Below are 20,643 nucleotides of genomic sequence, written 5' to 3' on the forward strand. Positions count from 1 at the left end.
CCCAGAAACTGAGAATCCCAGCAAGCAAAGTACATAATAATGCATTTCTCATTGTTGGGAGGCATCGATTGAAAATGTGAAGGGAATAGAGGGTAATGTTACATCCATCGTATTTCTGCCTAAATCTTTCCCCATGAATATTTTCTGTTAGTTTTAAAATGCCGTCTGATTTATAGTAGACTTGAATGAACTAGAGAATGTTTTCCAGAATCAAGTGCAAAGGAGAGATAAAAGTCTAACAGTGGCATTTTCAAGGTAAATGTAAGAAGATATAAATTTGGTTTCCAGTAGCCAAATGTCAGCAAATGGCTAAGAAGGGCATGGTGGAGTAGATCCCTGGACTGAGACCTTTGTTTCAAAGCAGGTGTAACACAGTGAGTAAGGGGCTGTATCTTGTAGGGGTTAGTACTGTGGTACGGCATTGTGAAACGCACCCTAAGCTATATTGTCCTGCTCCAATCTTTCACTCGTCCCCATGCTCCGTCACATTTCTGTGATGTATGTCCAGAACATATTCTTCCTAGATTTTATCTAAGGCCAAGGAACAGAATCCTTATTCCATCTAGTGGAAGATCGGTTGGGAAAGTATGCGGGTACTTCCATATTTGGGCCTTCTGCATATGATCTGAGGCAAAAAGCTCTTCTAACCAATCTGTGTGTGTCAGTAATTAAAATATAACTGCAGATAAATATTTCCTATGCACGCAGACACTATTGCATGCCTCATCTTTTTCTAAGCTGTGTGTTACCAGACAGCAAAACCTTCAGTTTCCTTACTCATGATTTATCTATTTTTGCACATGCCAAGAGTCTGTGTAGATACACAGTGAGAAGCAATAGCACAACTGCTTGAAAATTTATCACAAGATGTGTTACTGCAATTTCAGCACATTTCCAAGCAGTAGAAACAAGGGTTTTAACTGAAGTCCTCTATCTGACCTGGTTGCCTGAGGAATCACCTTTGTTTTTCTGAAACACCACCATGGAAAGGACAAGGTGTGGTGCCTCAACTGGAAGAGAATAGGAGGAGCTTCAATTTTCTAATATGCATTACTAGATATACTTTTTTTTCCCTAAAGTATGATGAGTCTTTGTGGGTTTTGTTGGAGGGTTTTGGTTTGGTTTTTTGTTTGTTTTGTTTTGCTTTGGTGTTGGGTTTTTTTTTTTTTTGGCTTTAGGAGAAGCAGAAAGGATGAGCTTTCGTATTATGGAAAGTTTGACTATGTGGTAATTCCATGGTTATAGGTTACATACTGCTGTTTGTGTCTATGTTTAAATTGCATGAATCAAACCAATAAGAAAATAGTTGATTAAATGAAACAAAAAAATCACAGCCACACTCTGAAAATAGCCAGGAGAGATCTTTAAGAAATACGCACCCAGGCGGTGACTATCATGTCTGTTCCTGTGTGGGAACCGAGCCCAGAAGATGCCCTTTGGTTTTGCCCTTGAAAATAGTGAGTCAAGGGAAGGAAATTTCAATTAACTATAAAGCAGAACAAGTTTCTAGAAAATTCTTCTGAGAATTATGAAAATAGATCCTTATTTTTCTCTTTTTTATTACTAGGCACTGGCTGCATTGATGGGGACATACAATAAAATCAATCAGAAATACAAATCTGCACTAAAACAACCCAGGAATTCAGAGCAAATCAAGTGAACACCTTTTGCCAGTAAGGAGGGGGTTGGGGGAAGGATTCAAAAGAGTTAAGCCAGTTTGTTTTGGCTTTTTCAATAAAATGTTTTGGTTTAATCCTTTCATATTTTCACCTACATATAGCATTTTTTAACATAAATTGAGAAAATGGGTCCACAAAGTACTGTAATAACACCAAAACTTCACAAAGCAGGTTTCATACAAAAGACCTTCTTTGGACTCAAACTAGTTTTTTCCTCCTTCATTTTAAACTTAAAAAAAAAATAGAAAAAAAAAAAGAAACTGCAACAAAATTTTTTCACCTCAAAGTTTTTGGTTCAGCTATCAATTCCCCCTGCCCAAATTCCTTGCTCAGTTCCACTTACAACCTTTCCTTTTTTAAAAAAAGGAGAAATAAGATAGGAAATTGAAAAATCATGGAAAACAAGGCTACAATTTGACTAATGCAAACATTCGCATTCAAAATCCTGGAATTGATCAGCATATCAATTTGTTCCTGACACTGAGGTTAGCATCTGAAACAATGCTACCTCCTCCACTTGCTCGCGATTCAAACACAGCGTGTGTCATACCTCTGCGCACGTTGTTCTCCTGCTCAGGCTGAAAAGGATGAGCAACAGTAGTCTTATGAGTCAGTGCCTTCCCTGGAGAGCCTTCAACCAAAGCATTATAAAGGTAGTAGTTTTGTTAATTCAATCTCCTGAGTATTTGCCTTCAGCCACCAATGATGGTAGAACGAGTCATTCCTTTCATATTTCAGGAAATCCATCTTTCACATCATCAATGGAGTCAGTTTTGGGGGAGAGTTTGACCCATCTGGTATTCACCAGGACCAATTTCCTCCTGGTTTCATATCCTTATCTACACAGCGGGTTTGGCTCACTCTCCCCACACAGCTGAGAGCAATTCAGCTGCCCGCTGTCGTTCACGTGAGATCGTGGTAGGTTTGGATTTATAACCTGGTAAATCACTGGTGCCCGGGCAAAGAACAAGCTATTTCTGCTGTTGAGACTATTTCTATGGCACAATGCAGTTTGTGTGACTGAGATACAGCAGTGGGGCACTCCTGAGAGTACAGCTTGCTGCCCAGGCCAAGCTACCCCTCTGGCAGCACTACCTGGGTTGCCTTTGTGGCTCATGCCATGCAAATCTTTAAAAGTTAAGGTCCCTACACACATCTACGAACTAGGTCATCTGGAGGAAATGGACAAAAGATAAGCCTGCAGGTATAAATCCGAATGATCTTGTTATATTCACCAATATGAAAGGTGTTAATATTAGTTTGTACTCATTGCAAAACTAGCCTTCGACACGTAATTGATGACACATAGCAGCTGCTTCGGAGGAACAATAGATATACCCCCCCCTTCCTTATGAAGTAGCTCCATTCTTTAATATGCTCGACAGATAGGGATGACTCCAAAGAAGTCAACGCATATCATGTTTTAAGATCTCAGAAACTCAGGTGGTAGGTGATAATTTTATTTTAGCTTCAGCTGTCAGCATTAGCTAATTCTAATGCTAAGTAACGTTCCTCCGCTTGCATTCCTTGGGTGTAGCAGTGCCACTTGTGCTCTCAAGTAATTCTCAAGGTATACTCTGTATTTCAAAGGCTTTTCTATACATCTAAAGGCTAGGAGTATGTTCCTCTTCAAAACAGGTTTGATTTATTCCCATGGCTCATACAGTTGAAAGAGCAGAACAAGCAGCAAATAGCTACATTCAGCTCAGCTTGTATAATATTAAAAGTTGGTCAGTTATTTGATCCTTGCAAACTTATTCCAAAAAGTTAGTCAAAAGTTTACAGAAAATATGTATTTGTATTGCTAGCAAAGCACGTAGAAGTTGGAATTGGCTCTGTCTGCCATAAATGTCATCGCCAAGGGCTATGAGAGCTGATTTTAAAAGATGTCTGGCACTCCAGCATCAGAAACTAATGCTGGAATGACTTTTTGGAGTCACCATCCTCAAATGTTTCCTTTCCACAACCCATTTACGGTGACGAAACAGGCAGCAAATCCTTTCATTTCAACAGCTTCTGGCTTCAGCACTGCTATCTCAGCAGGATGTGAAGACAAGATAAAAAGGCCAGCAGTGACTTTGCCTGTAGATGGGTCAAAGAAATTTTTCATGAAAACAACTTTCATTTTATGCCTAAGATGCAGTTCAATGACTGCAGCACAGTCAGGTCCCAAGCTATTACATGTGTAAGTAAACAGCTCAGAGGTTAATATACAGCTGAGAAAATCTGTGGGGGAGTTTTTTTTCATTTATTTTATTTTCCTGATTTTATGCAGGGTTTTCCCGCTGAAAAAGAATTCAGGAATGTGCCTCTACAGACTCACGGCATAGGCTGGATTCTACTCCAAATGTCTTTACTGTGCATTCTCCCTGTGATTTAATTGTCAGGAGGGGAAGCCAAAGAAGATGCAAATATAGATTTTGTAACACCTGCCACCACCTTTTCCTGGCCTATCCAGAAGAAAAAACAGGGTACAGTAACCAGCACTGCACTAAAGCAGCGCAGAGAAACACAGAACTGACGCAGCCTTTCCCAAAGCAGTACAAAAGAGTCCAAACAGAGTCTAACATAAAAGCCATGTTTCACCAGAGGTTAAGTTTCAGAAAACAAGCTTGAGATTAGATAAGTGAATGACCAGCTCTTGATAGGTGGAGGTGAAAAGCTCAGGAGACGCAGGGGTTGAGCGCTCGCTGAAAGCACGGTGCTGCTGCACGCGCTCTGACCAGCGGAGGAGATGGCTGGCACCTGCTGCCTGAGTTGCCTGTGAGCTGCCTCTGCTGAATGGCCCAAGTAAGCGGGATATTTTAAGGATGGAAAATGGTTGTGCAGAGGGGTGAGGAAGGTCTGCCTTTTGCCACTCTCCCTTTTCTCCCTCGGAGGACAGCTAGCTGCACCAGAAGGGAACAGAGATCATTTCTATCAGGCCAACTGTGAGTAACAATGTGTATTTAGAGAAGGATTTCAGGCAGATGCTGAAGTGAAGACGACCTTGCCTGCTGTGCTGTCAAACGTGTGGGAGCTACCTCTGAAGAGCCCATCTGTAAAGGTTGCAGCCTGTGTCAACCTCCTCACTCCTGCATTTCCCACAAAACCACGGTAAGGATGGCTATTTGTTCAAGACAGGATCCGTATGCATTGAGCATGTACGTACATTTTGCTTCAGTCAAGTAAATATATTTGCTTTATACCAAAGCATTTTGTAACAATAATTTGTTCAGGACCAGGCTTCCTGCACCACGAGTGATCTGGGGACACGGAGGTAAAGCTGAAGCTCTCTTCTCAAAGGCACAATGTCTGAAGAACTACAAAAGTATTTTTCTGGATCACCAGAGTGGAGGTCTTAGACTGCAGCGTTTTTCTTCTGCATAGACTTCTCTGCATCACCAAAGAGAAGCATTTTTATCTATGTATCCTTACGCAGTCAACAGAGTTGGGGAATTCTGACCTGAATGCACTGACATGTTACCAGTGTTTTCCTCACATTATTAAATGGCCAAGAAAACTGCTTTTTATCGATTTCTACACATAGATAGGAAACATGGTTTTGTCAGTGAAATCATTACCAAATAAATTATTCCTTGTCGGGACAATCCTAGGCACAAATACAAACTGGGCACAGAGTGGGTTGAGAGTAGACCTGAAGAGAAGGATTTGGGGGTGTTTATAGATGAGAAGCTCAACATGAGCCGGCAGTGTGCTCAAGGGACCCAGAAGGCCAACTGCATCCTGGGATGTATCAAGAGAAGCGTGGTCAACAGGTCAAGAGAGGTGATTCTCCCCCTCTACTCTGCTCTTGTGAGACCCCACCTCGAATACTGCGTCCAGTTCTGGTGTCCCCACCATAAGAGAGACATAGATTTGTTGGAGCGTGTTCAGAGGAGGGCCACAAAGATGATCCAGGGGATGGAGCATCTCTGCTGTGAGGACAGGTTGCGAGAGCTGGGATTGTTCAGCCTTGAAAAGAGAAGACTTTGGGAGGACCTAATAGCTGCCTTCCAATACCTGAAGGGAACTTACAGGAAGGCTGGGAGGGACTTTTTACAAGAGTGTCCATTGATAGGGCAAGGGGAAATGGGTTTAAGTTGAAGGAGAACAGATTTAGATTAGATCTTAGGAAGAAATTATAGAATCATAGAATGGTTAGGGTTGGAAGGGACCTCAAAGATCATCTAGTTCCAACCCCCCTGCCATGGGCAGAGAAATCCTCCACTACACCAGGTTGCCCAAAGCCTCATCCAACCTGGCCTTCAACACTTCCAGGGATGGGGCATCTACAACTTCTCTGGGCAACCTGTTCCAGTGCCTCACCGCCCTCAATGTAAAAAATTTCTTCCTTATATCTAATCTAAATCTCCCCTCTTTCAGTTTAAATCCATTGCCCCTTGTCCTATCACTACACGCCCTTGGAAAAAGTCCCTCTCCAGCTTTCCTGTAGGCCCCCTTTAGGTACTGGAAAGCTGCTATAAGATCGCCCCAGAGCGTTCTCTTCTCCAGGCTGAACAGCCCCAACTCTCTCAGCCTGTCTTCATAGCAGAGGTGCTCCAGCCCTCAAATCATCTTTGTGGCCCTCTTCTGGACTCATTCCAGTAGCTCCATGTCCTTCTTATGTTGGGGACTCCAGAGCTGAACACAGTATTGCAGCTGGGGTCTCACGAGAGCTGAGTAGAGGGGCAGAATCACTTCCCTCGACCTGCCGGCCACACTCCTTTTGATACAGCCCAGGATACGATTTGCTTTGTGGGCCGCCAGTGCACATTGCCGGCTCATGTTGAGCTTCTCATCCACCAGCACTCCCACGAAAATATTTAAACATTAGGAAAGAACTGGAAGAAGTAAACAAAGTAGTGACGTCTACCAGGGCACAGGGATTAGATTCTCCAGTGCATGCGTTCAAACCTGGAGAATTCTTCAGTACGAGGGTGGTAAGACTTTGGAATAAATTGCCCAGAGAAGTTGTGGATGCTCCCTCTCTGGAGGTGTTCAAGGCCAGGTTGGACGGAGCCTTGAGTAGCCTGGTCTAGTTGAGAGGCGTCCCTGCCCATGACAGGGAGGTTGGATTAGATGATCTCTGAGGTCCCTTCCAGCCTATGCCATTCTATGATTCTACGATTACATGACTGTATTGCAGATACCTCTGTTACAATCCTTTGTCATGTTTGTTTGAGCATTCAGAGCTAGTTCTCCATTTGAGAACTGTAGTAACTTGCACAGTTACTAATTAATGAATGTACACAAATTAAGGTGTCTTGAGAACCTTAAGAGGAACAGAAGAAAGAAGGTAGCAGCTATTTTTGCATCACAATGGCTGAGATGTATTTCTCGACTGCTGAGCAGTTTCCACTTACCAGAGACGCGTTCATACGTTTTCCTTTCAAAGGCTGGCTCCAGAAAAGTGCTCTTTCAGTTGGGCACACACTCCGCAAATTTTCAATGTAAGCTTCAGAGAGGATATCTAAGAGTCACACACCTCAGATACATGGCTTTGAATACTTTAAAAAGAGAGGTTTCTTCGTGTGTCAAAATGCAAATCGTTCAGCCAGGAACTGTTGGCATGAAAACAAGAGCTTAGGTTTTACTAATCTAGCACTTCCATCTGGAAAAAGAAACACTAAAAGATGTTTGGAGACCACCAGCAACGTGGAAAATACAAATGAGCCTGTGTGGACACCCTGCGGTAGCTCGAGGAAAAGAGACATAAACTTGTTTGAAGAAAAGGCTCAATAGGGCAGGAAGAGAAAGCCGTGCAACCACAGCAAGCTGCTAGGTGCATGGGCAGCAGTGGGACCTGTCACAGCCAACGACGCGTACCACCAATGTAAAGCTGATGGTGACAAACCCCCTACCTCATGCATACAATAAGGCCCAAAGGAACTTTTGACTCCTGAAAAAAAGTACACAGCATTTGGCCCACAAGGAAAACATTGTCCTCTTATACCCGTAAATCTTCACAGCTCAAGAGAAACTTAACAACTGGACCAGAATAGGATTACAAAGTGTTTCCTACGGGGTCAGGAGAGTCTGTGGCTTTTCAATCAGCTCTTTAGTGTTTGCAATATAGGCAAAGTCCTAGGCCACTGGCTTAAGAGTTAGAAAAACAACAGAAATATTTCTTAAGCCGGTTTTGAAATCTTTAAGTGTTTTGTGCAACAGGAACACTAGGCCCTGGGAAGAAGAGTCCCAGCAGTCTGTCCATCAGCACAGAAGGCCACTCCCACTCAAGAAACAGTTGAGTCTTTTGGGTGGGACCAGGGTTCATGGGTACAGAAGATCACAGACCTATGCAGAGCATGTCTTCATAGTTTGTCGTTAGCACCTAAACACTGTCTTAAAACTGAAGCTGTATTGTTCTCTATTAACTACTACATGAATGTTTAAAAAATTAAAACAAAACAAAGCAAGCTGGCATACACTAAGGTTCATAAACTGTTCCTCATTAGCTGAAATTGAGTTTCATTTCCAAGATTTGCTGATGACACCGAACTATTCTGGGTGTACTCCAAAGGGAATTGAAGAAAGGTGGAAAACCAGACAATGCGTTGTCAGATTAAATACATGCGATTCAAACTGTTTCCAAATGCTGCTAGGTACTGAATTGAGCACATCAATTCAGAAGAGACACCAATGCATTTTAATAGACAATTTAGTGACAATTTCTGGACAATCTGTTAGTAGCCAAAACCAAACAAAAAATCTAAAAGAAAACAAAATGTTACAGAATAGGATAGAAAAGCATTCTACTAATATCTAGCTCATCATACAAATTATGTTCACTTTCTTGTGAGAAATACAGCTGAGGCAGACTTTGAAGATACCACTGGAGGACAGTTTGAGTCCCACAAGATTTTGTGATGATTTAGACCATATTTTTAAAAGGTCCACTCCAGTAGCTATTACATGTGGCTTTAAGTGTTGACCATATAAAAGAATGATCTTGTTTGGGAGGGGTAGCTCTCTACACACAACACAAGATTTTTAAAGAAATCAAATTATATGGGTAGCTGCAGCATACTTTACACTTCACCTAGCAAAGCACTTAAGTGCAGTCCCTTCTGTCTTCAGAAAAATGTAAAGGACCAATGCTACCTCAAAAGTCTCCACCGCTAAGCCCTGTCAGCCTCAGGAGGGTTCAGAAGGGCCAGGATGCTGAGAGCAGAGATGTGGGAAAGGTTCTTATGGAGAGGAATTTACTTTTCCATGTCTCACCCACAAAGGCAATGGCCATAGAGAAGGTTCAGCCATCTGCCTGGTAAGTTAATAGTCCTTAGGTTAAGGGAGATACGACAAATGCTTACAGGGAAGAATTCTCTTTAGGATGGGTCCCATTTAACATCTGCCTTACTGACCTGGAAAAGATGGTTAATGTGCTTATGACATTCACAGATGTTGATTAATTGGAAAATGAGGCAAGGAGCTAATACACATATGAAAGATAGTAGGAAAATTAAGGTACGGTGGGGCAAGGCATTTGCATACGGTCTGTGCACATCTGCTTCCAAACATAGTGAGCAAAATTATTTCCTAAATTACTGTATTTGTTGACATTGGATTAATTCTGTTGAATGGCTGAATGAAAACACTTTTCCATCAAATGCAACCTATCTTCTGTTTTAGCCTTTGTATATCTGTGTTGAAAAGCAGCATGTGAAAGCATTTCAGTTAAATTTCAAACAGAAAAGGGTAAAAGTATGAATTAGCATGCTGTAAACTATGAATTTGTACCTGAGAAAACAAAAATTGAGTTTGAGACACATTCTGGAGATGAACTTGTGGCGAGACGAGGGAGTAGAAGGGTGTGATTGCTCCCCATGAACAGGACTGGCAGGGACAGTCAGGGAGCTGGCTCTGTGTGCCAGGCAAACACACCCACCGCTTTCGAGTCCTTTCCCTCTGACCGGCTTCCAGATGAGACTGGCCGGCTGGATGTGATAGAAGGGAACGGCAGCCGAGGCACGAACACCTTCCCACCTGCTTGAGGCTGGCAGGAAAGCTCTTTGCTTTGCAACTACTCTGACCTGTGAAAAAAAAGTTTTTCATCTTTCTCTTCTGAACACTGGGAGTTGGAGCCGCTCACAGTCAGCACAGGGTCAAACTATAGAATTGCTGCTTGCTTTCCGTTGTTTCTTTCCTTTGGAAAACAGCTCCACTCCTTTTTGCATACTGCTTAAAAATCTTTCCCTGACTCATGAGCTAGCATCTGGGGCTCAGCCCGTCCAGGACACCTGCAGCAGGGCCACGCTCAGTCACAGCACAGAGGTGCCTGCCATGGTGTGCCGTGCCGTGATGTGCTGCTGGATGGAGAGGGCATCCCTGTCCGGTCCGGGGTTGAGGGTTCCCCAGGCAGGTATGGAAGAGGACTGGCAGCCCCGATGACACCTACGAGGGTGGCGCATGATCTTCTAATGTGACCAAGATGCAGCAGCATTCACGAGGCTTGGGCACCTCAGTAGGAGATCAAGAGATGGAACCGACAGATGAACCATGTGTTGAGCACCTGAGACCTGAGAGACCTGATCACTCCCTCAAACCACTGCCTGCAAGTCTTGCCCCCACAACTATTTATCTGGATGCCTACCCCTAGCCTCCACACAGGCTCTCTGCTCTTAGGCAGTCATAGGTTTGATTGGCAGGTGTCAGGCATGTCTGCACAGGCACAAGGATGAGGTGGGGTGATGGGATCACCTGCATACAGCAGGAAGAAGTATCAGGAACATCAATCTATGCTGTGCACTCACCGGCCCCGCATTTTATACTCTGATACACTGTACCAGGGAAGCCTTGGTAAGCTGAGAGTGTCTCACAGATTTGACTGGGGGCAGATCTTTATCTCCTGAATATTAAAGCTAACTATGTTTAGAGTCGGATTTTTTTTCCTTCCTCAGATACACCAATCTGCAGAGAAGAGGCTCTCTAGGGGAAACCAGCAACCCTCATACACACATAAATTCAGAATGGGTTAGACAAGTTGCTTCAAAGGTTTTGTTTTCTTTAAATCTCTCTGCTTGTAAACCCAGCTCTGTATTTTAGGTGTTAGCATTCCCTTGTGACAAGCCATCCCACAGTTTACATGGGGCAAATGAATCACTCAGCCTCCCCAGGACTGAGCCAGAAGCTCCTGGTAGCAGTATGTGTGCTGCTGAGCTCCTGCTTCTCCCCTGCTCCTCATCTGTGGGCTGATCCCCCAGCACCCTCTCTGCAATGCATCTCACGTGTGTAACAGGAAAGGTAGGAGGAGAAGGTGCAACTCTACAAATAGCCAGGTGGGGAAGCCAGCTGACATGTTACCCAGGGCAGTGGGTCAAACGGACTGTGAAAAAAATTGTATTTGTTTTGCTGCGCTACAATGTGCCCTGCCTGCAAGGCCAGGTTCATATAGCATGCTGGGTGGCCTATTCTTTCCTATATCACAACTCTACTGTGTTAGAAATGCAAAGGAGAGCCTGCAATTCCCCTAGCAGCAGAAAAACATCTTTGTATAATGAAAGTCATTCAGACTTTTATTAAATGTCATGTATAGTTTTGAAAGAAAGGTTGCCAGTTTGAATATAAGAAGCAGAATTAGTGTGACGTTGTTAGCCTATTTTCAAGCTCTCACAGCTCCAAGGAACAGAAGTACACATCAGTGTGGCACTTTCATTGCTCCTTAAGCTTCTTTCAGAAGCCAACAGAAAAGCACAAACCACCATCCTTCAGCAAAGAGACCTCGGACACCATCTGTGTTTCTCTAATAGTCTCAGACTGTGGCAGACAAAAGCCCCAACCTTTGCTCCGGGGTTAGGTGTAACTGCAGGAAAGCCTTTGCCTGTACCTATGGTCAAGGCTGGGCCTTCTAGCTGCCAGTGAGAGAACAGACACAAGGTGAATGGATGGACAGAAACTCTGAGAAAACGCTACCTCACCCAAGAGAAGTCACAGCTCTCCACTCACTGCTGCCAGGGTCATCTCTGCCCACTTGCCTGCCCCTGACACCCAGCCGGGTGCTGCCTGCAAGGCTGCCTGTGCAGGCTTCAGGCATCGCAGCCTGAAGGTTAGCTAACCGGGGTTCGCAAGCACACCTGCAGCAGAGCAGGGCATGTCATAGAATCATAGAATGATTTGGGTTGGAAGAGACCTCAAAGATCATCTAGTTCCAACCCCCACGCCATGGGCAGGGAAACCCTCCTCTACACCAGGTTGCTCAAAGTCTCATCCAACCTGGCCTTGAACACTTCCAGGGATGGGGCAGCTACAACTTCTCAGTGCCTCACCACCCTCACAGTGGAGAATTTCTTCCTTATTTCTAATCTAAATCTCCCCTCTTTCAGTTTAAAGCCATTGCTCCTTGTCTTATCACCATATGTCCTTGTAAAAAGTTCCTCTCCAGCTTTCTTGCAGGCCCCCTTTAGATACTGAAAGACTGCTATAAGATCTCCCTGGAGCCTTGTCTTCTCCAGGCTGAACAAGGTGTCCCTCACCCCCACCACCAGATCCGCCAGCATTCACGTTCCCAGCGTGGCACCATCTTGCAAGGCTGCATTCATCGGCCCACTGCTGCGCTGGTGCGGGAGAAATGGAGCAGCTGCCTGCTGGAAGGGAAAGGAAGGTATTGCGTTTGAGTGACTAAATTTAAGCCCAACTATTCGAGCCCACGTCCGGTAGCTCACTTCTGACACAACACCAAGACATCTCACAGGGATTCCTGCTTCACTTTCCTCTGCCCACAGCCCACGAGGCAGGGCAGTCCCTGCACTCCCGCTGCGGCCAGAGCCTGACCACGGCAGCTGTATCGTGGCCACACATTCCCAGGCACTAATGGCTTGGCTTTGTCTCACTACATAAACGACAGCAGTCCAGGAGCGATATCTCCTACTGCCACTGAAAAAGCAGCAGAGATGTTTGTGAATGAAAACCCTGAAAGGGAAATATTTCATAGGCCATATTTGTATCACGGTCAAAGGTCTTCTCTGCTTTGGAGTTTATAGGTCTTAACCACTGTTTGAACTCTCTATGGTCCTGGGAGATGCACAGTACCCCAGAAATGTGGTGATTCCCTCCTGCTCATAGTTGTGGCGTGCTGCGTTTCCATCCTTCCTTCAGCAGGGATGCTTCCGATCCATACATTGTATTTACATTGCCATCCGTCAGGCTATGTGGAACTTAGTCAGGTAAACATTAAATCCAGCGCTCACGAGTCTGCCTAATTAAAACAGATAGAGCTGAACGAATTGAGGAAAAAGTAATCAGCTTAAGCTATTCTGATATAAAACGTCCGAAGTTGATTTGAGATTACACATCTGGATTATTATACTGGCATTTAGAATATTGTGAATAGTATATGTTGGGTGCCCCAGTAAAAACCCTTAATGGGAGAAGTTGTGACTGGTGCTGGTTATTAGCTGTGCGGCATCTGAGGTCACAAGGTCCCTCTGCATCGCACCCCGGACATGTTCCGGTAACACTGAGATCCCGGAGTCCAGATGTAGCAATTCACACAAAGATGAGAAAACAAAAGTATATATCATATTTAGTATAGCACATATCAGACAACAGCTGGCCAGATGAATAATTTTCCAGGAGAGCATGAGAAAAGGCTATTCTTCAGGAGGACTTGACGAGACTTGTTCATGATCCAGAGTCTTGCTTGAGCTTCTAGAGCAGGCCACAGAGTCAGGGTCCAGGTCATTTGCCTGACAGTACCGTTGAACCGGTTTTGGGCAAATCAGTCAGCATCCAGCCCAGCCTTTTCATTGCCCTGCGAAATAGGTAGTGACCTAGCACATCCCATGGCACTAGGAAACCCAAGGGATGTTACCAGGTCTTTCTAGGATGAAAACTCAGATTTAAAGAAAAAAAAAAAATTGTTTTTAAAGACTTACTAATGGAAGTTTTGTTCTAAGTAATGAGAAATGACTGATCAAACATAATATTCCTCTGCAAATATTAGTGTAACCAGGCAAAGACAAAGCACAGAGTGAAACTGATCATTTATTGAGGTTCTGCCTTCTTGTGGAGCAAAAGACTCTGAAGACCATTTAATTTCAATTTCCCTGTAATCAAAAGCATGTTGAAACAAAACCCAGGACATACGTATCTTTGCATTTGCAAATCTACACAAGTTACACAGTTATAGTTAGTTATATAGTTACAGTTAGATGATCTTTAAGGCCCCTTCCAACCCAATCCGTTCTATACGCAAAGGTGAAACACACAGGCCTGTGCTCAATATTTTAACTCTATTTTCTCAAGGCTTTTGATTGCTTCCTCGGTCATGAATGCTATCATGCTTACAGTTTTATGAGTCCGGAGATGAGGTCTCTCTGGTTGTAGGGAAATTGATAGGAGAAATAAAGGGCTCTCCTTCAAGCTCAGCTAAATGCCAGGTTTTTTGTGCAAAGGTGCAGCCTCTGCAGCTACAGCAGCCCACAGTATGCTAACTACACAGCCCTTGAAGGCACGTAGAAATCAGGCAGCAAAAAGCAATAAAGAAGTTACATGGCTTGGCAGATAGCCTTTAAAAAAGAAAAAAAAAAAACCAAACTTAAAAGCAACTGGGTTTAGTCATAATTTTGCCTTGGAACAACATGGTAACGCTCCCTTGCAGGGAAGGTATTATCTTGGGCTTTGGAAGACGTGGGATCTGGTACAGGCTCTTTCACAACACCCATGATTGGTTTCCTCTCTCTAGAAACAGCATTAATACATCCAGACCAGGTGCTCCAGTTGAAGTAGATGCTGTAAAGAGACCTATGAGCCCAGCTTCAGATGGGGACCCCAGAGTGCCTGGGAACGTGGGCACCAGTGTGGCTTTCTCCATTCCTCTTCTGCTGTATGGAGCAGACTGGAGATTAGGCTGGGGTCTGCTGTGTTCCTTGCTGTACCTTGTCACTGGTGGTATCACTAGGTGGCCCTGTTGGATTGTCTAGTTCTTCTGAGTAAATTTTTAATCTTCAAAAAAATATTGTAGTGGTAGGGATTGGGGCTTTTTTCTGGTGTTTTTTTTTTTTTTTAAGTGAAGGAATCTTATTTTGAGAGAAATTGTGGCATGAAGCTGGGAACTTGCTCTGAGGTTTATTCCCTGTGTTTAGAGACAAAACCTGGAAAACCACAACTCTGGGCTCATAAGGATGAACTTTCTGTGAGAAGGGGTTTCTTCGTACACTGCTTGAGATGATCTTTGCTCTAAAGCTAGTAAATGCATATAAATAAAAGCAGATGGGCTTTGAGCAGCTAATACTCTGGGTCGTGTTAGTTAGAAAGCTGATCCAGAAGTTCGCTACTATTTGGCTCAGTTCTGGAAGGAAAAGTTTTTTCAACTGGAAATGCTGGAACATTTATATGGACCCCCTACACTTACCTCGGCCTGAAGAAGGACAACATACCAGCTTTGCAACTCTGTCTCACCTTACCTTCCCTCTTGCTCTAAGAGGCTGTGCTTCTGTGGGAGAAAGGCCATTGCAACATTCAGCTTTTCATCACAGTCCTTTCCAATTCAAAAAAACTGGAGCATTTATACAGCGAAGCTTGTAGTCACTTGAGTATCTGCAGCGTGAAGGTAGCTTGAGGGTGAAAGAGTTTGCAACTAGAAAAACCCACACGATCACACCCCCAGCACTGAGGAGCTGGACCGAGGCTCTGTGTTTCATTCCACGTGCAGCTGCTCGACTGTTCAGTGCTGTGAATTTACAAGGGAGCACAGAGCAGCAGCTCGTTGTGCTGAACTGCTTTTGGGTCTGCTGGGAGAAGGAAGACCTAAAAAAATCAGACAAGAAGAAACCAGTAGTGCCTGGGCTAGAGGGACCAGAGGACATGCTGAGTGGTGGAAGGCAATGCAAGAACTCAGAACTTGCTGATGAGTTATTTCCTGCAAGTGGCCACTTCTGCTACCAAAGAGCAGTTGGTGTTGCATCAATTAAGGAAAACCCAAAGACTGATTAGGTTCTTCAGCAGTGAGCTAACCTTCTCACAGTTTAAACACTTGATAAGTGTTGTAATTAAAGATTATGGATGCTCCAGAACACCATCTGCCCTGACACAAGTCAAGAAGGTGAGAAAAACAAATGAGCAAAGAAGCCCACAGCTCTCCACCTTATTCACAGAAATAGTAAATAGAGCAAATCTTGGTCCCCAGCAATATGTCAAAAGGGAGAAGAGGGAACAGAGAACATCACAGAATCACAGAATCTTAGAGATTGGAAGGGACCTCAAAGGATCATCTAGTCCAATCCCCCTGCCGGAGCAGGACCACCTAGATCAGATCCCACAAGAACGCGTGCAGGCGGGTTTTGAACATCTCCAGACAAGGAGACTCAGTATATTTGTCCAGCTGGCACAACAGAGCCAGAAAAATTATGCAGTCTAAAATGCTCACTGTCTCTGAAAGGAGAACAAAGAGGTCTGCCATGGTACCAGTTGCTTTACACAGCACGACTGAGTGAGAGGTGGGTTTCCTCCATTTGTGTCTGAGCCAGCAAATCCACCAGTGACACCTGCTAATGTTAATGGAGGGGAATCCATCCCCGGTACTGCAGAAATGCTGATGATTGCTCTTTGGATAGCACAATAGCATCAGTCCCAGTAAGAGAAAGAAGCACAGCTTCTCAGAGCAGATCATTTCAGTTCTGAACATCTTGACTAGCAAAAACATACAGCGATTGCCCAAGACCCACAACAAAAACCTCTGCTTTTTTAAAGCCATTTGACTTCCACAGTGCTGGGATTTCCCTGGGCACTTGCTGGGAGGCTGTTACAATGGCTCGCGCAGGATGATACTTTCAAGCTGACAAGTACAGGAGATTCTGGAGAGCAGACTTAGATCCACAAATGAGAAAGGGCTACAAACAAGCACGTGAGAAGCCATGTGTTAGACTAGGCAGCCTCTATGATCCCTTCCTTTCCCAAGAACACAGCTTCAAGGCAAGTGGAACTTTGAGATGGGCCCGTGACCACCTTTCTGATTAGAGCTGGCCATTTGCAAGGCTTTCCAGAAGTTTTTTCTTGTTCTAGCCTTCCACTTACCCGATGAGTTAAGCCATCACAGTAAGTGACAGAGGCTGCAGCAGAGCTGTAAAACCCGCCTGTCTGAAAATCCCCTTTGCTTACCCATTGCTTCAAGGAACGTCCTGCAATTCCAAGTGACAAGGCAATTTGGCACAACAATGGGCGTCTGCCGCTTAGCAATTCTTATAATTACAGGGGACCGAGCAGCAAGTCCAGCTCCTATCCCAGTGCCAGAGTTCCCTCCCAAGCATTACAGAAGCAACAGCAGTCACTAAAGCCAGCAGGTATGACTGGCTGTAAGCCCAGCTGCAGAAAAATGTGTCACCTTCCAGCCACTCTTTTTAAAGCTCAGCATATGCCCCCTGTTAAGTACCAAAATGATACAAGCAGCAGAAATAGACATTAAAGGATACTTAATGCAAGAAAACCTCCCAGAGAACATGTTTTCTCTGCCTGCATCCCTTTCTCCAGCAGTGGCATCTCTCATCCCAGGAGTACATTATCCACATACTTCTAAGCATTGAAGCAAACACAAGGGATTTTTACATCTCTCCCAGCTGTTTTGTCCATACAACACTTGCTCCCAGTTACAGCCGGCTTCCATCAGCATCTCTCACCCTCCTTGCTTGCAGGAGCCAACTTGGATACTGACTTTATATTTTCACCTTAGCTGTTCCCTGGGCTGTGAGGGAGGAAAGGGGAAGGAAGAGAAAGTGAATGCAAGTGAATGTCAAGAACCTGCCTTAGATAAAACATTAAAATCTTACAGTGAATAATATATGGGAATGGAAAACATTTACCCAGCTACATCCAAGCCCAGTGCACTGGAGCAGAGGACTGCACCAGCCTCACTGGCAGTGCCTTACAGAGAATTAGAGGAGACAAAAAATTTTGTTTCTCTTCTGTTATTAACGAAATTCTCCTTCACCAATCCAACAGCAGACACAGGTTACACATACACACAAATCCTTTATGCTTCTGTTCCACCAGTGTAGGTGCCATGCTCATGGGCAGTGAAGCAACAGGCAAACTTCTTCAGAGGTTTCAGAGCAGCCTCAGCTGGAGGTCAGGCTATTCTGTGCTGCTGATGGGCCGGAACTACTCCCAAAGTGACAAACAGAATTTTGCCTTGCAGCTGCCTTGTCACCCCTATTTTGCGCTCCTGTATGCCCACTTCTCCCGCCCTGCCGAGCTTCCCGGTGGTCATAGCAACATCCCCAGTATCGCCTGGAGTACCAACTCTTCCCTCCTTTCAAGCAGCTTCTGCTCTAGGAAACAATCCTCTTGAGTAGCAAACCTGCATGCTTCACACTTACAGCCATTTTAACCGCTGCCCATTTCACAGCAGGCTGGTTTATGATGTTTACCGGGTGCAATTGGCCCAGCGCATCCCCCTTGCCTTCCCCTGCCTGTTGCCAGCACTGGTTGCTGCCCGTCAGCTCCACAGCAGAATAACACTGCGACACACCAGCCTCAAAGCGTGGGTGGTGTTACCTGCTGAGAGGCAGCGTTTCTTAGGCACTTTCTCCATAGCCTCTTCTGCCGTTCTTCGAGGTGACATCCCTGTCCTTGCTGCAGGGCTCGGCTCTGCTTGTTGCGCCCCAGAGGGCTGGGTCCCTCCTCTCTTCACTCTTCTCTAGCCAGAGGATTGGCTAGACTAAATCCCAGCAAGCCCCTTTGCAACAGCTGCTGAATCAACCTGGGCACCATCTGTATTTGGGAAGCGGGCATCCCACTCTGCCAGATGGGAAAACGCTCCTCTAAGCACATATCGTAACCTGGGCAGTTTGAGCATCCCTTTGTACGGGTGCCATGCTGCCGTGGGAGCCACTCGTCTCCCTGCTCTTACATGTTACAGATGTTTCCTTTAGTGTTATTCTAGCTTCAGGCACAAACTCCACAGAGACTGAAAAATAAGGATCCCTAAGGGGTTTTGTAAACCCCTCCGTTTGTTACCTCAGGATACACACACCCCCCTGCTGCCTCAAAGGCACTGTGCATATCTAGAAACTGCTCCTCAGAAGTCGGGGGCGGGGGGGGGGGGTACAAGCAGGAGGGGAAAGGAAAGAAGGAAGGAGAGGGAACAGAGAGGCCATCCCTTCCCTTGCACAGGCTCCAGGGAATGTCTCAGCACTTGTACAAACCCAAGAACATAGACCCCTGCCCGCACACTGGCAGTTAATTGAGATAATGGTCATGCCAGGCTGAAACTACTGCTCCGGATCAGCTCGATTCATTGCGTGTTTCTTTCTGTTTGCTGTTTGCAGAAGTGTTCCAACAGGCTTTGCTTCCAGTGCACTTATTACTGTTTAAAAAACCTCAACAGATTGCCTCTAAGTCATCCGGAAGCATATATACAGCTTGAAGGAAAGATTTTGTACCGTTTTTAAGCCCTTCAGTGCTTTCACATCTAATTCATTTATGCAAGGAGATAAAAATGTTACTTAGTGCAGGCCAGCATATTTCCAGACAGATCTAATCATCATTAGCCTTTCTGATTACTAAGTAAACAACTTGCTTAAGTATTGATCATAAATCTATGATATTGCTTGGATTTATTTTCTCTTTGCGCGTTAGCATCAGCTGCTGCGAGATGCAAATACAATAGATTTGCTTTCCTATTGCTTGTCAGAATATTGTACATGTGCTACTTTGGTATCTCAGGCTCAGATATTGCATTCCTCCCCTGGGGTGTAGCAAACAAGAATTTCAAGAGGGCAGAAAATGAATTTCTAGCCCAAGGGAAAACATTTGATGAAAAATGTCGCATTGTTAATAGTCTTCATGGAAAATGAGATGAAAGCGAGGATGAAAAAAAATAATACTGGAGTGGTTTTAGCTCTAAGTGCCACTGAGGGCCTGATAAGAACTGTAGTTTGTCATTTTTGAGCCCAGTCTCCTCTGCACGCTGGGGCTCCCAGTCAGGTTCACACAAGGCATGCCTCACTGAGTGTAGGGTAGAAGGAAGGCTGCTGCTCCCCGTGGGCGATGTCAGGCGAGGAAGGCTGTCTGGTAAACCTAAAATATAATTCAGGAAGCATTATGACATCTGGACTGACTAAAAATCATTATTTTTATTGGATGTATTCTGTCTCATGATGAGAAGTTCTTTACTCCTGTGGATAGCAGGCACTTTCCGCAAGCACTGTGAAAGCTCAGTTTGTCCAACAGAAATGGCAATGGAAATCAGGTCAGCTTTCATAATACCACCTTGTACTTGAAAACAGCAAGCAATCTTACCATTTTATCCAGAAGGAATGGATGGCAGACAGGCCAGGTGGATCTCAGGGCTGGACAAGGAGTCATTTTTAGTGCACGGATCTGCTGCTCTGCTTATTGCTTCATCACCAGAAGAGGCAAAAGACGTATCGGTGCGTTAAAGAGTCACTGCATGCACTAGTACATTCCCTCCCTGAAAGAGAGGGATGGTGACTGCAGAAATGTGTATTTATTGTTCTTGGATTCATTGCGAGTAGCAAACTGATGTACAAAAAAATCACATATAAAAATCCAAGCAGACTCAAAGCACCAAGAGATCTTACAGGAGCTCCTGGTGAGGCAGCATGCAGCTGAGGTAACCAGCTCCTCCAACCTGTTAATTACCTTGATCCGTTTTCAAGGAAGGGGATAAAATGTCATGATGACATATTTCACTTTAGCTAATCAATGCTGTGGGCTGCAAAGCAAAAGAAAATAGCCCCATGAATTCACAACTCTTCAGAAACCTTTTGTTGTGTTATGCTTAGCTGCTGCAAAACAGAAGAGGTTAAACAATGACAATGCAGGAGAACCACTTGCTTCTCGTCTGATCTCTGCTGGGCGACCTTCAGAACAGGCACAGCTATGAGCTAAATGCTCCGTTACGAATAAGCCCAGACACAGCAGCTCCCTCCTGCTTCTCTGCCAGCTGCATCGCTAGTGTTCACATCAGTCAAGCGTTGGGCTTTTTCCTCTGTCCTCAGCCAGCAGCAGTAGATGAGCTCCAAGGAGC

This window comes from Tauraco erythrolophus, chromosome 3 (assembly GCF_009769465.1).
Source record: "Tauraco erythrolophus isolate bTauEry1 chromosome 3, bTauEry1.pri, whole genome shotgun sequence".
Lineage (NCBI taxonomy): Eukaryota > Metazoa > Chordata > Aves > Musophagiformes > Musophagidae > Tauraco > Tauraco erythrolophus.